Raw genomic sequence first — 18,515 nt, 5'->3', positions numbered from 1 at the left:
GTTCATTACGTATTTATTTCATGCTTCTCATCAGGTTAAATTCAGTTAAATTTCTATTCTCGTATACTTTTCTCTTTGTTGATCCATCACTCAAGCCAACTTATTTTAATTTAATTGTTTAATTAATTAAATTGAATTTTATATCACATTATTAAACTTTTATTATTTATTTATTTTTTATTTAATACACGTAGACTTTTATTTAATTATTATTTTATTCGTTTTAAAATGTAATAAACCAATTGTATTTCAATAAGTTTTTTTATGGAGTATATTATCATTCACTTCTTATTTTTTTTTTTTTTTGGATGGCAAAATGGAATATTATTACCAACCAACAAAACCACTCCCCAACAAGTAGCTGAGGAGCCAAAAGAGAAGACAGACAATAGTTGAAATAATAAACATACAGCATACAAACTCATTCTAGTGCATCTATACCAACTCTTCTCCAATTCTCCCAATGCGGTACCTTGATTTTCGATCTTTGATTAAGCCATAAGAATGTTGTTTGTTGGGTGATAAAGTAACTAATGCTGATGTTAGGCCTCGAAGATCTGCTTCGAAAACTCCAATTAATCTTGTATTCAAATAACTTCTTTGTGATAGGCCATAGAATGGGAAGTTGATATGTAGCTTGTACGGCTGTACCGTCAAACCCAGTACTACGTCAGGATGTCATAACTCTAACTTGCAACAACGTTCCTTGGTGGTGTACAATATTTTTTATAAAAAACTCCTATAAAAACCAATAAAATTTCAAACAACCAGATATCAATAGTAACTACAGATTTGCAAGTATCACTTATTTGTTGTTTAATTACTTACCAGATGAATTAGTAATGGTCTGCACACTGTCCACTACCAGGAGTACATCTAACAAATGAGTGGGAAGTGTTGATATGATCTGTATTTGGTCCATGGATAAACATAAACCTACAAGAAAATAATACATTATTCACATAAATTGATGTGTGACCATCATCTTTTATAGTCATGTACATAGAAAAATATTGACATTTTAAAAAACCTCTCAAGAACAATCAAGAACTAAACAAATTGCAAATTCAAGAAAAAAAAATCAGTATATACGAACTAAATGTCCACATTCATTTTAATGCCTTCAAAGCTTTTCATGCCTACAACATCAGGCAAAAACCATTGCTAAATGTCTAACGCGTCACGCCCCTCTATTTTCTTGATAATTATTAAAAAAAACCTCCAAAACTCCAAATAAAGAAAACAAATTATAGCGAAAACTGCCACACCCTTGTACAATGCAACAAACCAAAGACCATCGAAAGAAACTAAAATTCATGATGCCACCAACTGAAGCATCTTAAAATTAACCACCTGAAGAAAGCTACACGATATGAGTAAGAAAAATCCAAACTAATACAAATCAAAGAAGATGAGTTTCATTACCACAAACACCATTATTTCAAAAGAATAAATAATATTTCACATAAGCTAGTTAGAAATATATTGTTTTCCAAATTGAATCATGTTTTTCACTGTATGTGCACAATAACTCATTTAATTTAACACCAGTTAAATTTTTCATACCTTGAAATTAGGCGTAAAACCTAGATGAAATCAAGCAAAAAGCCTGTTAGCTGCAACCATGTCCGACTGATTCGTTAAGCAATCAATTCCACTCATATTATCATCGTGCCCTTTTGCAACCAATCATGAATTATGCTCAATTTTTATTACCAGTTATAGTAATGAAGCTCATTTCAGCTGGTCTATCATGGGAATAGCTTACGTTGTTGTTCCTTTAACAGTTGATTTCATTAAAAAGTTAACATGTACCTAATACACGATCATTTCTTTTCATGCTATATTGCTTGTAAGTCAAATATAACACTGCATTTTCTCTATTGAAACTTTATCATCTTCCAAACAAAATGTTCAGTGTTTAGAAAAAAAGGCACCACATGATAAAACACACTTCTTTTAGAAAAATGATTGTACCTGGCCTATTTCTTGCATGTCTTGTATGGAAACTGAAAGTTCTGTCATTGACCAACTTAGAGTACTAAAAGGGCGATTGAGAAAGTCCTATTTTTATGGCACCAAAAGCGAAGCGTCTGTGTATGTCACTATTATGTTAATATTCCGCTTACATTACAAAGAATGTAGCATCATCATTAATGATCACCACTAAGATAACTGAAATTTGATTACTACCTTCTCAACTTGTTGGCTTCCAACTGTTGTAGTGTTTGTTTGAGCTTGTTCCTACACATTTAACATCTTATTCAGTAAAAAATGAGCATGTACTGGCTGAAGATGTAAGTCTTGAAATAGCACATTTAGTGGACTATGTGCATGTGCTAAACAAAATGTGCAATTACGAAAAATGCAAGTGATGCTTATATGAAGTAAGATTTATTTTTTCTTCGTTTCCTATAAAAAGAATGAAGATATATGGCACCTTCTTATATGTACATTGGCCAATTTCATTAATTGCTCTTTGATTGAATGGAGAGAAAAAGAAGCATTATCAAGGTACAAATATCCCCAATCAATTGAAAGTAATCTAACATAAAAGAAAAAAAACAATAAAGAAACACGATTGTTATCTTACACCGTAAAAGAATCAAATGCATTTGCTTCAACCGCCACCAGCAAAAGACTCGGAGAGCGTATTCAATTAGGCTATCTGGGTCTCGAACTCGATTAGTCTTTTAACCCCACTGCACTTACAAGAGTATTAAAAAATGAAAAACAACAACAAATCGCAAGACCGAAATAAGGCTTGGAATCATCCTACCATTGTCCATTCGACTAAGAACGGAATGGAAACCCTAACGCACCTTGAGCCGATGATAGCAAGAACAAACAAACAACAATAATAATATAACCAAGTCAACAGATCTGAAGTGTAACTGTGAGTTTAAGAGATATGTAAGAATTGAAAGTCTTACTTGATTCTCTTCATTGTAGTTCTGGTGACCGCATCAGCAGCTTGCTCACACAGCAAAGGAATCTGACTTGCAAACTGAAACATATTTAACCCAAAGTTCTCCAAGATTAAACTGAACCCTAAAGAAATCCTAATACCTTATAATCAATTTTTAGGTTTAATCGATGCCTAATTTAATTCCTCTATTGCACATTCAAATCGGTAAGGCGACACGTTGTTGCAATGATGAAACATAACAACAACAAATGTATCGATTCATAGCTGGTTCAAGAAATTAAACAAAGCATTAACCATACCTGGTTCAAATCGGAAACATGAATTCTAATTTACACCAATCGCTAACAGATACAAACATGGTCCTCGACACAAGGAGCGCACAAAAAAGAGAGAACGTGGGTTATGAATTTGAAATTTGAGATCAGGGAGGGAGAAACATCTTGTTTTAAAGGAAGCGAGAAACATGTGATGTAGTTAAATTTTTTATAATAACACTTGATAAACTTCATAGGGAATCTGATAAAGATGTGGGTTTGAAATTCGAAATACGAGTAGGGTTTTTGCTTGTCCCGCCTGACTCTGCGTGTTTGAAGGGGAGGGTTATGACTTTTTCCAAATTTAAATGCTTACACTATAAGCTTTAAAGGTTTGTATATATTATAAGTTGCAATAAAATAAAATAAAATCGTATATCTCAAAATCTCTTTCCCTCGTATATTAATTATAATATAGTATAGATTATCTATTAAACATTATGTGACATTCACCGTATTACTTGACATTCTGTAGCTATTAAAAATTCTGTGATAATAACTAAATACGTTGTGCTTTAATTACTTGTATATTAAGGCATCATCTACTTGTACCTTTTAATCCAAACTTCAATACTGAACAAGACAACTATCGAAACGTCAACAAAAATGAGTAGGTCGTCATGGTGCCTTTGGATTTTTTTTTAAATATTATAATTTATATGATATGACAAAAATACGTAAAATAATTATAAGTTTGTTGTGGAAGGGATAAAGTGTAACTAATTATCCATAATTTTGTTAAAACTTAAGGATTTAAGTGTAATAAGTTTAGGGGCTAAAAAATAAATAGTGTTTAAAAGACCACTTTACCCTCATTTTAGGGGTTTATTTATAAATAAGGGGGGAAGAAGTTCTTAACTTTTGGGAATCCCTCCCTCATGCATTATAATATAGTATAGATAAAAATCCCAACTTTACTATATACTTTTCATTAAAAAAATAATGAAGCGTAAAAAGATAATGATATGTTTCAAAGATTTTAAAACAATATAATGATTTTTCCGTTTTTTCCTCTCAACATAACAAACTTCCGATATAAAGCCAAATTGTCTAATAATAAAATGTCATGACCTTATCTTAACAGTTAATTCTCATCTAATCCATCAAATTATACATACATTTTACTAAAAAACAATTCCTATATCAATATATTTCCACTAAAAACAAATACTTTTTCTCTCTCCTTTTCAATTAAATAATATTATCATCACATTTTTCTATTTCCTTCACTCACAACCACTTTCAATATATATTAAAAAATTATACTGGGTGAACAGTGTCCCCCCAAATATACAGATGAACAGTAACATTTTCTCTCTCCTCCACTCACAACTACTTTTTATACCCTTTACAATATAAAAACTCACCCTCACAAGTTTTGATGGATTGGATGAGAATGTTCTAAGAGTTCTTGGTTACTTTCTAAATTTTAAAGAAAAACCACTTTTTATTTGATAATGTGACTAAAATATAAATGGTTCCACATGACTCTTGTAGTCCGAACATTGTTTTCATATCTTTCTTAGTCAAACCTTATTCTAAAGGGTGACATTTTTTGCAAATGGGAAATTTTCAATGGTTTATCTAACACAACAATAGAGACATCCAATGTGAGTTTGTGTTGGTGGTCCGATGCATTTATGTTAATGTATCTAACATTCTAAACCTAAATAATATGTAAAATTTTCATGATTTTAGTGAAATATTACAAGCTTAAGTTGTGAATTCAAGTCTCACAGAACATGCTTGACGAGACAAACCCAATGTTTTATTTGTTAGGCACACTATATTCGGTAATGGACCATCGAACATTGTTTGCCTCGTTATCCAAAGAAGTAATACAAACACATGCTTGAAAACAAACCAATTAAATACTACATAGTTTTCTTTAATACTATTTATTAAAGAAAATTTTAAAATGTCGAACATTAAAGGTGTTGTTGTCGCTACACTCCTAGGGGCCAGTCTATATTAGATCTCGAGGGTGTTAGATCTTGAGGGATGCCACCTTTGCTTAATAACATTAAAATACCGCATGGACCAACATATAGATAGAACTATCTATGTATAGTGTCTATGTGTAGATAAAAACCAAAGTCGTCAAAGCAATTCATGGGGAAAATGATGGTCTATAGTATATTTTTGTTATGTAACTATGTGTATAGGTCCCCCTTTATAGGGCTTTCAATTTCTTTGAATTATCCTCCTTTTTAGAGTGATGCTTAATGGAGTTTTACTTTACTCTTTTTTTATATAAAAAAGAAGTCTTTTAATAAACAAAAACATATAATGTCAAACCAAACACATGGTGAGGATGGTATGACAATGAAGTTGGGGTCCATGGGCCAACAAATCACGTGGCCTAGTCACCACATTGGCCCATTAATTGAGCACCAAAGTAACAACTACCCACTCACTATTTTTGGTGAACCACCAATTACTACTTTTTTCAAGCATATAACACCATATGATAGTAACTTGTATCCAAATGTATATTGCCATGATTAGTATTTATATCTAAATTACAATCATGTGAGTGAAAAATGTTGTGTTAAGTTATAGATAATTTGCTAATTGTAAAAATTGGCTTTATTGTTGCAACTTCTTGTATTCTACTCGAAACTATGCCCGTAAAAATATATGTTTTTAAGAACAGAAGTTTAAAAAATATATAAAATTAAACAAGTTTTAAAAACCTAAAACTATTTATCATCACTTTGAAAAATATATCCACCATCGATTCTAAGCTTAGAACTATAGTCGGAAATTACTAGTTTACGCAGAAATATTTCAATTATGGTTGTAATTCATTGATTTTTTTTTAACGGTGACTTTCTTTTTAAGTGACCCAATGTCACACCGTCTAAATACGGCTATAAAATGATAGAATATGGTTTACATTTATAGTTTTTAATTAAATTTAATATATTATTTATGTTCTTAAAATTAATGTAGATGTGACTTGCGTTCTTATCAACTCATTTCAGCCATCCCCGTTTTGACACATCTACTTAAACATAACGAATATAAAAAGTAAGGGGCTGTTTGGAAACATCTGAATGGCTAAGTGCTGAACCAGTAAGAGGTCTTAACCGTTAAGAGTCTGTATAATGCTTAACCGTTCAGACTTCAGAGGTAAATATCTGACCAATTCAGATTAGAGGTCTTAACCATTCAGACTCTGTATAAATCTTAACCATTCAGAGATAAATGTCTGAACCATTCAGACATCTGCTCGTGAAACAAACACTCTGAACCATTAAGTGCTGAACCAGTAAGAGGTCTGAACTATTAAGAGACTCATTAAGAGGTAAATAAACAGCCCCTAAGTAGGATAGGTGAGAATATGAATAAAACGAAGGGGATAAAGTCGCTACATATTTGTAGCAAAAAGTCTTATAAGCTACAAATCTTAGTTGTGTTTACTTTGTACTTGCAAGTTGACATTTTGTTGTCCTTTCTATACATATGTTTTAAAATTGGAGTTGGGCTTTGTCTCCGTCCTTGCCTCCTTGGTCATTGGGCTTCTTGGGCCCAAATGTTGTAGTGGGATTGTATATGTTTGACCGAATTAAAAGAATCTTAACCGAGTTAACCGAGCAATTAACCGATGGTTATGTTAAGCCCTATATGTTTTGAACTGAACCGGATATGCATTTTGAATTAAACTTTGAACTTGCTATAGAAATAAGAACAGACAGATCTTGATGTGAACACAAGATAACACCATATTCTTAATGTTAACATATAATTTGGCAATTACGTTTGGATAATTAAAATTATGAACATTACACACAAGTGGTTTGCCTCGATTATACGCTCTATGTTTACATTATATGTTCGATTTTACAAAATCAAATGTTTCTTGAGTAAAATGCCAAAATCGTCCCTGATATTTGGTCACTTTTGTCACTTCAGTCTAAAAATGACTTTTTCGTAACTGGACTCCGAGGTTTCATTTTTGTTGTCATTCCCATCCAAATCACTAACTCAGATAAAATGTATCGTTAACTCATGGACAATTTTGACAATTCCCAAACCTCAAGGACGATTTTGGCAATTTACCAATTTATTCTAATTATTGATTTTGATGGAAATGACAAAAAAATGAAACTTTATGGACGATTTTGGCATTTTACCCATGTTTCTTTTACCAACTTGCATTTGGATGTTGATAATTTATGAATATTAGAGGGAGAAAAAAATATGTCAATTATAATCTTAATTGTTATTTTTAATGAAAAAAAAAAAGATCTTTTGAAATAATATCAGTTGGGCCATGTTTCTAATACTTGTCTAAATCCTAAACTACAATTTCATTGATGAAGAAATATAACAAACGCAATAAAATACAACTTATACTTTAATACTTTATCTTGTGTTTGATGGAATGTCTATTTATTTTGTGTTGGTCCTTTTGGGTGTAAGATCAATATCCCACAAACGTACACATAATATCATGATTGGTATTTTCGGCCAACCTTAGCTATGGGGCTTGAGATAAACACCACCTTTAAACAAAAGTTGTACTATGTATTATTGTATCCATTTTTGGCGTCTAGCTAGTACTTCATAGACAAGTTTGCTAAAGGTGGAGGGTATGATTCAAACACTTTAAGGTGTTTGAGTTTTCTTTACCCAATGATATAAAGCCATGTCAACTCTCCCATTCACTCCCCATTTTCTACTCAAATACTAGGAGTGATTCAAACACCCACTCAATTAAAAAAATAAAAAATTTCATTGGCTCTCTCTCTCCTCTCCCCTCTCTCTCTCCTCCTTTTCTTCTTCTTCATCTTCGGTGTATACTCACCGAAAAAACACCCTTTCTCCTACTCCCCACTCAAACACCCGGTATCATTCCCCCCGCGGCAACCCCTCCCCCCATCCACTCCCCGATATCACACCGTCCCCCCTAAGGGTATATGGGGTCGATGCGGGGAGAGTTTTTGCCGCACGGGGAATGTGCCGCCAACAAGGTTTTGCTGCACGGTGAAGATTTTTGCGGTGAGTTGTTGCCGCATGTGGTAAAGTTTTGGGAGAGGGGCTAAAGGTGGGGCCCACTAGTATTAAACCAATCATGTCTTTTTTTAAAGGGTTTGGGTGAAACCACCACTTGTGTTTTTGGGCAAAAGTGGTGTATAAGAGGAGAATTGACATGACACATCATGATTGGGTGGCTGAAAATTTCCCCCCATCTCAGGAGTGCACTCCCTCCACCCTAAGAATTTATTAGTTTGGTTCTAAGGTTTTTCTCAGTTAGACCTTTCATCTTAAAAGTTAGAACACTTTGATTACTAAGTTTGTCACGGACATGATATGTAACACTGGCATAAAACACGTTCTGAAAAAATTAATGGGTCAACGTAGAGGTGCAACCCTAAACCGGGTTAGAAATCAAACCCGACAACCCTACCCGTGAGTTGTTAGTCAACATACGCACTTACTAACGTGTCAACGCCTGTAAAAGCTACCTGTGAGCTTATTCTCTTATCGTTATCATGGAGCTAAATCGATTTCGAGTCTATAATCACTTGTGACATGTGTAATCTTACTTTGTTCTAGATTACTAGATGTATTATTGGGCCTGTTCTATAATCTATTTATCATTTCAATTCTTTGTTCATTCCACAAAACAAGTTGTAGTTTCTTTAACTATCAATAAGATCTATTAACACAATATAATACTTTTGTGCCAAAATTTGTATTCAACCCCCCCCCCTCCTGCTCGTCTTATTCGAACAATGACGGCGTTTTTGTTGGATACTCTCTCGTTTCCAAAGCTTACAAAGTATTAGGAGAAAGGTGATTGAAGAGTGTATGCATATCACATATGATGATAGTTGCATCTCATCGTTTTCTGGCTCTAACGCTATAAGCTACTTCATCATGGTCAGTTGAGAATTATGCAAATGGATTCTCACATACTTGGTGAAGATAATGAAAAATACTAGGTAAGTCATCATCAAGTTTATTTTCCCTACAATGTGTTGATCAGTTATGTTAATATGTAATGGAAAACATGTAAATAATACCTGTTATAGCATTCAAGCCAACAGATAATCCAGTGATTGATGCAGACATTGATGTAGACATGACAGTCAGCTTGATCTGGTTCTGTTTAGGATGTATATGATTGAAGGTAGTTCTGAGTTCTAGGGTTTTCAGGAACCGATTCATCCAAAGGGCTTGTAGCCGATCGGTCTCAAGGAGTGTGTTAAAAGTGTTCATCCCTAAGTGAATGAGGGTTTTAGTCCCATAACGGAAATTAGTGTAGATTTGGGGGTAGTTTCAACGGGTGTGTAAGTTAGCCTTAAAATATATTTTTTTTTGTCTCAATAGTAGTATCGATAATACATTGTTTATTAGAAGGCCATAAGTTGATGTTATTCTAGTCTAAATTTATGTGGATGAAATTCTATTTGGTTCTAAAAATTGAATTGTGTAAAAAGTTTTCATACTCATGACTTAGCCCATATGAAATGAGCATGACAAGTGAGCATATTCTTTCGCCTTCATATAATATGGGAAAAATACATCAAAGATCTTAAGAGAAATATGATTTACAAGCTTGTTCTCTTATGGAAACACCAATGTCTATGTGCTAACCTTGCTTTACTAAACTGTTAGTAGAGGTATATAGGGGTGTTCATCGAATCGAATATCGAATTTTCGAATTATTCGAATCGAATTATTCGAATAATTTTTATTTTCCCTTGAATTCGTATTCGATTCGAATTCGATTAAAATCTACCAAATTCAATTCGAATTCGTATAAAAACCCCAATTCGTATTCGATTAAAAATTCGAATTCGAATCGAATTCGAATAAATTCGATTTGATTTAGATTCTTTAAAAACATGTAAAAAACTATCAAAATGAAACTTAAATTTTAAAGCAACCATAAAGCATAATATCATATTAAAACAGTTCCAAATAAAGTATCATTAATCTAAAATTCAAAACGAGAAGTTGGGAATAACCACTCCATATTACAAGTTAATATTTTTAGGGTTAGAAATCTATTGATAGATTTGTTACTTAGGTTTTAGTTATGGGTTATTAGTTGGTTTGGTAATGGGTAATTTTAATACTTGGAATAAATTTTGAAAATAATTTGTAGTATAGTCTAATAAAAGTTATATATGTATTATATATAAAAATAATAAATAAAAATGTATAATTTTTATTCGAATTTCGAATCGAATCAAATTTGAAATTGTAAATTCGTATTCGATTCGTATTCGATTTACTTGACTTGAATTGAATCGAATTCGAATTCTTATAATCGAAACGAATTCTTAATAATCGAATCGAATTTAAACGAATTTCGAATTTTTCGAATTCGAAATGAATTCTGAACACCCCTAGAGGTGTACAAAAAAACTGGTTTGGGCCCCGGCGACTTTGTAAAATTCTGCTTTGGCCCAAACTGGGTTGAGTCCAACCTGACCCCACCCGGCGGTTTGATACTAGTTTTGGACTTTTGTGTTGAGAATCGGTTCTAACCCGGCGAACCGGATTGAGCCCACCTAAAACAACCGATAAAAGACCGGTTTAAATGCTAATGCCGATTTTTTTAACCCAATCCAAATCAGTTTGGGTGAGTTGGGGTTTTCACCCCTAAAACAGGTTCTTAATGTGAACTAGTTTGGGCCAAACCGGTTTGAGACCAAACTATAATAGGCCAGACCGGTTTTGGCCCAAACCGGGTTTTGTACTCCTCTAACTGGTACTATACAATATATAGTGTTCTACATAGGTCTTTGTCCAAGAGAATTTTTATGCTAACCTTGGTCTTTGATATCCCAAAGACATGTTTAAAACCAATTGGTTGTTTAGATACAAAATTTACAGATCACAAAATGACAGCTTTCTACTATGGGGTCGCATCAACTGTTGAAGTTGAGCATGTTGTTGTGCACTTGTGTATAGTTAATATGGATGCAAAATCAACTATTAGACTATGGTGTTATATTCACAAAGACTTGTTCTTTATGATAATACAAGTGTCATAGCAATCACCAACAATCATGTTCAATACTCAAGGACAAATGATTTGATGACCATCGATGCAAAATCAATATTCAGACTATGAGATTTCATCTAATTTTTTTTAATTAAAACGAAAACCTTCATGTGTTTCGCTACGGTTTTTTTTTTCTATTTTTTATAACGAGTCAAATCCGTAAAATGCATAAGCTGGTTACACCAAATTAATCGAGTGTTTTTCAAGAAAGATACGACCTATATATATAAGTAGAGATGGGCATAATACCCAGTTCCAAACCCGAACCCGTAGAACCGGCCCGGAACCGGTTCCAGGTCTAACCCGATACATAGGAGAACCGGGTCCAGGTTCAAAAAACCGGAGGTTCTTACCCTGTTCCATTTTTTCTCATAATAAACGGGTAGTACCCGGTTCCTAACCCGTACCCGGTTCCTAACCCGTACCCGGTTAATACCCATACCCGGTTCCTCCAGTACCCGGTCCCATTGTACCCGGTAATATGTTACCGTTAGAACCGGTTACTAGCTGTTAGGATCGATTTTGGGGGTTGCAAAACACATTAAATGCCAAATATTACCGTTGGAACCGGTCACTATCCGTTGGAACCGGTTACTAGCTGTTGTACCCGGTTACTAGCCGTTAGAACCGATTCCTATAAATTGTTTTCAAATTTCATTTGTTTAACTCACCAATCCTCTTATTCTTCTTATATCATTTTCTTCTACTTCTTGAAATACTTTTCTACAATGGCTTCAAAGAACTCTAAAACGACAAATTCCCCATCCGTCAATAATGTTCCTCAAGCTCAAACCGCTCCATATGTTGTTGGAACATTATCACATAGTCGCAATGCGGAAGTATTGTGCAATTGGGACTTTAAAAACTTTTCATACAAATTTAAGTGATGACTACCAAGTCGACCCGTTTCCCGACACGCACTAAGTACTTTTTTAAAAGTTTTCAAAACATCAACAACTTTGATTTCGGGTGTTTATTATCCCACAAGTTCTAAAGTTTTATCTGAATTGTATTTGATCACAACAAACTTTAAAAAATTTGAAAATAAAAGTGACATGTTGAGGAATATGATGAAACATATGATTGAGAAATTTAAAAAATATTTTTTGGATTTACCACCCGTTTTTCTATGTGCCGCCGCTTTAAACCCAATTTTAAACGTACTGGGTGTTGAAGCTTTAATTGAAGAAATTTATGACAAGTTGGATATGCATGAGGAGGATCCAACATTGAAAGATAAAACGAAAAAACTATTCAACAACTATTTGTCCTAGCTTTATGACCATTATTTAAAAAAATATGGGGGAAAACAACAAAGCAATTTGTTTGCATCTAGGTCGTAGGGGTGTGAATTTCTGACACGACCCGAAAACACGACACGAACCTAACACAAAATTTGTGGGTTTAGGTTTAGTCTAAACGGGTCGGGTTCGGGTCAACCCGGTCGGGTTGACGGGTTAACCTGTTTAACCCATTTATAATATATTATATATTTTTTTACAATATGTTTATGTCATAAATTAATTTGAGTGTGTATGTTATGCATTATTATAACTTAAAAAGAGAGATTGAAATAAAGTTTTATAATTAAAATGCAACTGTATTATATACATTTGTATTTTTATAAGTAAATTTTCAATTTTAATACATTAATTTGCGAAAAAAATTTAAAAATATGAAAATTCGGGTTGAGCGGGTCGTGTTCGGGTCAACCCGCTAATATTCGGGTCGTGTTCGGGTTCATATATATGACAAGATTTTCGGGTTCGAGTCGGGTTCGTATAAAATTTTTGGGTTCGGTCGGGTTGGACCCACTAACCTGCGAACCCGACCCGTTTAGCACCCATACTAGGTCGTCGGCCTCTAACGATGAAACAATTGGAGACCCGATCATAACCATGTTAAATGTCGTTAGAGACGAAACGGCCAAGCAACAAAGGGGTAACGAACCATCAAGTGAACTCGGTCGATATAAAATATATGATTATTCACATACTATGACCGCCGAGTAATATACCAACTTTGATATTTTGGCATGGTGGAAATCAAAAGAATCGGAATTCCCGATTCTTGCCACCATGGCTCGTGATATACTAACGGTCCAAGCTTCCACGGTAGCTTCGGAAAGTGTCTTTTCTCTTAGTGATAGAATATTATCCATTCGAAGAACAAGACTAACACCGGAATTGCTAGAGATGACAATTTTCCTAAAGGATCATTTGGATGCCGTTGACCGTGTTCAACATAAAACGAGTCTAGAAGACGAAGTGGAGTTAGAGCACAAGATTATTGATGAAGAGGAGGAAGACGAAGTAGAGACTAATGATTCCAAAGATGATTGTACCGAAGTGGCCGCACCAAAGCGTAGCGCATGTGAAAGTGTCGCACTCGACACAAGCAAAAGGCAAAAGAAGTAAACCGGTTACTATAGAACCGGTCACTGTTTTAAATTTTGAACCGGGTTTTTTTTAATTCTGGAAAACCGGTTACTGTTTAAGAACTTGATCTTGATGTTATTTATTAATTTGAGTTTTTTTTTTATAACCCGTTACCAAAACACACCGTTTATTTATTTTTGTAACACCCTAAAACCCGAATGTTTATATTCTTTAAATGTTATGATATGGTACATCAAGAAATAAATGACTAGGCTAATTAACCTAGTTAAGAATATGGTAGAAACAATTAAAGGATGAGAGTTGTGCCAATTATAATTAGTGGCAAACTTGAGGGACTAAAGTGGGGTAAATGAAAGTTGAATTTATAAAATAAATAAATAAATATATACACACATACACACACACGATGGTGTGTTCTGGAAGAAGCCAGGAGCTTCACGAGAGTTCAAGAACCCTAATCATGAAGATCATCAAATTGAAGGGTGAATTGAGGTCTAAATTCATGAATAAACACGGATTAATGATCACCTTCACAAGGGGATCGTAAGGTATGTCTTAAAAGTTAGATTGGTGATCTTTCACGAAGTGGGTTATGATGTAAATTGCGAATTTGCATGAAATTGAGAATGGGTGTGTGTTAGAATCATCATATTGGACATGAGTTATGCATGATTTAGGTTAATTTAATGTTTAAGGGTGAAACCCATTACTTATGGTGATGATGACGACTTGAATGATCACCCATGTCTAATTCTTGCTTAATGTTGATGTATTTTGATGTATATGATAGACTCTTGTTAGAGGAATTGAAAGAAATGTGATACTAATATGTTTGATGTTTATGCATGAATGATTCATGTTGATTAGAGGTAGGAATTTGATGAATTATGAATGAGATTAGAAGGATATGCATGAACTAGTTGTACACTATGCTTAGAAGGTAGTACACGCATCAAAAGTATGATGAAATTAGAGATAATTGAGTTTAGATCACTAGTAAGTGTTAACAATGTAGTTATGAAGTGGGTTTTAGATGATGTAATGTAAATTGATGATTTACTTATCTTAATAATGTTTGGAATCATACATGTGTGTGAATGTTTAAAGAAATCGGATAAGAAACGATAGATTAGCATGTTATAAGGTTGAATGATAAATTCCATGTAAGATCCGTGTAATGAAAAGGTTGTGATAAATGATGAATAAGCTAACTATCTTGAGAATGATATATGATAGTTGATGGTTGATAAGCGATATGGAAGCTTGGAAAAGAAGCGGGTCAAACGGGACTAATGCGCACGGGAAGCATATTCGGATGCAAGGTAAGTAAAGCTTATTCCCCTTTTTGTAGAATATCTATTCAATGTATAGATTACGGACATGGTAAGTAAATATGTGAATTATGATGTTCCGACAAGTTTTGATATGGGTCGGAACATGTGGTTATGTTAAGGAACTAAGTTTGAAGGTCAAAAAGGGTAAAAAGGGTATTGTGGTGATTTTGGTTACGGGTTAACGAAGGAATAAGTTTTATGGATGGGATAATGACTAACTAAAGTCCCACAAGGATAAATGGACATTTAAACTTAACGGATCGAATGGTGAAGACATTACCATTTGACAATGTCGACTAATGATTTTATTGTCAAGTACTATGAATTCACAGGGTGAATAGCGAAATGATTTGCGTTGTTATTAACTAGCAACTTAGTGGACAAAGTATTAAAACGGGTCATAGCATTGATCCGAGCCAGGTATGTGCGATTAGCGTTGTAGTTAAGTCATGAGATTAGTCAAATGTTTAAGGAAGTCCTTTGTAGTAAAGAATGGGACTAAGTTGACAAAAATGCCCTTGATGGGTAAATCGGGCAAACGGTCTTAAAAGTAGATTAGAAACAAGCAACTTGGTTAAGTGAATGTTTTGGAAAAGTAGGAAAGTGAGAAGTATGATTTTTTGTAAGCCAATGACCTTAAAATGCGCAATTACCTTTAACGGGTCAAAATAAGGTTTTGAGAAAAAATGGGTTAAGAAGATGTAAGAAATCAGGAAATTGAACCTTATGTGTTAAGCGACTTTGAAATTATAAGGTTTGCATAAAATTAAGGTCAAACAAACATGTTTTGTTGATAAATGCATGAGCGGGTCAAAATACGGTAAAAGGGTAATAAGCCGAAGGCTTAAAAGTCTTAAATTTCGGTAGTCCAAATTTTGGATTTTTACTCCATGTGATGGAGAATTAAATTACGGTCGCGTAGGAAAAAGAATCGGGTAAAACGGACCAAAAACGAGAAAGTTATGCTCGTTTCCGTAAAATCGAGTCGTGCTGGGAATCATACAGCACCAGCTGCAACAGTCTGACGAAATCAGGCCATGGCGTAGCGCGACGGGGAAGGCCCCCGGCCGTAGCGCTACGCGAGCGGGTGTCAGTTTCGCGAAAATCGTTTATTTTAACCGTTGATGCATTGCGAACCCGCCTGGACCGTTTTTAAACGCGTATAAGCTAAGAATGACTAATTTATTCCTTGTTTTAGGAAATGTAGATATGTATGAAGGTATGTATGAATGTAAGCGGTATGTATGAATGAATGTATGTGTGTATGTATGCAAGTAGTTATATATGAGTGTATGCACGTGTGTAGACATGTGTGAAGATATGTATGTATGTATGTAGGTGTGTATGTAGGTAGTATGTGTATATATATATATCCAAGTGAGTATGTACGAATGTATGCACGTATGTAGGTTTGTGTGAAGGTATGTAATAGGTATGTATGTAGTCATGTATGTATGTATGTAGTTATGCACGTATGTAGGCACGTATGTATGTATGTAGGTACGTATGTATGTAAGTAGCTATGTGTGAACGGATGCATATATGTAAGTATGTATGAAAGTATATACGCATGTATTCAATGAAATTGAGTATTGACGATGATAATAGCGTGCCTTGTGAACGAAGTGTAATGCAGGTACAACGAGAAAGTCTCACCACGGATTGTATAATCAGATGGAAAGCTGGAATGTAAAGAGATAATGAAATGAAAAGTCAGCAAGGATGAATCTTATTTATGTTATGATGTGTGCTAACGTTATGAATGTATGTGGTGAGCGCAGGTTGATCGGGTCACGGAGGATCATCAAGGAATAGAGATCGAGAACCGAGTCACAAGATAGATTGTACGGGAACGTCGATGTATGTAATATAGTAAACAGAAGCCATGTTTTTACTTAGTAAATGAGTCGATTGATAATTTTATGTGAAAGAGTTATGTTACAATGAAATTTTAAAGCAAGTCAAGGTATTTATAAGGAAAGAAATTTTATGGCATGAACTTCCGCTGCGACTTTTTGTCTAATACGAACTAGGGTCTTACAATTTCAAAGGAACCGATTACATCATAACTTAACTAAACTTAACAAACCTAACTTAACTAAACATAACAAACCTAACTTAACTAAACATAACAAACCTAACTTAACTAAACATTACACAACAACCTAAACATTTGAGGAACCGGATCCTTCACCCTTTTCGTTTTTCGCCTTGGTCACGGGGCAATGGCGTTCGGTGTATTTCTTTAGAGTCGAGTTGGCGGCCGCTTTCATAAACTTTCCACAACCCTTGCACCTAGCCATCTCATGGGTGTCGCTCATCAAACACAAGTTGAAGTGCTTCCAAATTGTCGGGTTTCGTTTGGTTTCCAAAACCATCACAACTTCGTCGTTGCATGCCATTCTCTCTTCGTTTGATGAATTTTTGGAGTAGTAATTGAAGGTAATGAAGAACTTGGGTAATAATGGGAGTGAAGGGTAAAAATTGGGGGTTTTATAGGAAAAAACCGATTTTTTTAATATTAAATCGGTTTCGAACGGTCTTATAGCTGTTGGAACCGGTTCCAAACAGTGTTCTGCAGCTTTTTGATTTCAAATACCCGACAGAACCGGTTCCTGACAGTACCCGACATACCCGGTTCCAAACAATACCCGAACCCGGTTCGACAATACCCGTAACCGGTTACATTGGTTACACTTTTTTTGACTTCTACCCGGGTTCAACCCGGACCCGGTTCTTCAGTGTACCCGGTTCCACTCACTGTTATCAGTACCCGGGTACGGGTAGTACCCGGTTCCGGGTATTAAAAATACCCGATTATGCCCATCTCTATATATAAGCTTAAGCCGATTGTGGGTTAACTAGACAGGCCCGTTTTAGCCCATCCTAAGACCATGTGTAGTGGGGCATTATGGGGCATTATAGGGCAAAAGAAACGCCCCCTTCTCCATTACATAGGGCATTATAGGGCAAAGAAAAATGGGTTTGGCGTTTTAATGAAAACGCCTAAATGAATTGTGGAAGGTTTGAATGGGTTTGACTAGCCAATGAGAAAATAGTTTTTTTTTTTTTTTTTTTTTTTTTTTTTTTTTTAATGATTGGTAGGGCATTATAGGGCATTATGCCCACTACACCACTTTTGTTATAATGCCCAAGTGTGACTAGGATGCCACATGTCATATAATGCCCCATGGTGGGGGCATTATAAATTGCTACCACTACACATGGTCTAAGGCAATACGTAGTGGGGCGCCAGAAGGGGCTATAGCGCCCGTATAGCGCCGCGAACACCGCCCCCCCTGGCGCCATGTTCGAAAAATTTTGGCCAGCGCGATAAACATAGCGGCGCGATGGAATGTGTTTTGAATTTTTTTGACCGTTACAACGGTCATTTTCATTAAAAAAAAAAAAAAAATTCAATTTATTTTTCAACTTTCCTTTAAAATCAATCTCATTTCTTTATTTTTTTACCACACACATTCAAACTCTCAAACTCTCATCTATCCCAAA

The 18,515-nt window shown here is 34.6% G+C and overlaps 1 long non-coding RNA gene across 1 annotated transcript; it reads right to left on the bottom strand.

Moving 5' to 3' along the window:
* Positions 1 to 320: 320 nt before the first annotated feature.
* LOC110939463 lies at positions 321 to 2,197 on the bottom strand. Its single transcript, XR_004872677.1, has 3 exons — positions 1,978 to 2,197; positions 829 to 936; positions 321 to 739 (listed from the first exon to the last, which is right to left on the bottom strand). It is a non-coding gene; the product is annotated as an uncharacterized LOC110939463 (long non-coding RNA).
* Positions 2,198 to 18,515: the final 16,318 nt, after the last annotated feature.

Source organism: Helianthus annuus, chromosome 11 (genome assembly GCF_002127325.2).
Source record: "Helianthus annuus cultivar XRQ/B chromosome 11, HanXRQr2.0-SUNRISE, whole genome shotgun sequence".
NCBI lineage: Eukaryota > Viridiplantae > Streptophyta > Magnoliopsida > Asterales > Asteraceae > Helianthus > Helianthus annuus.
The sequence above is the reverse complement of the archived record's forward strand: the minus strand, read 5'-3'. Positions and strand labels throughout refer to the sequence as shown.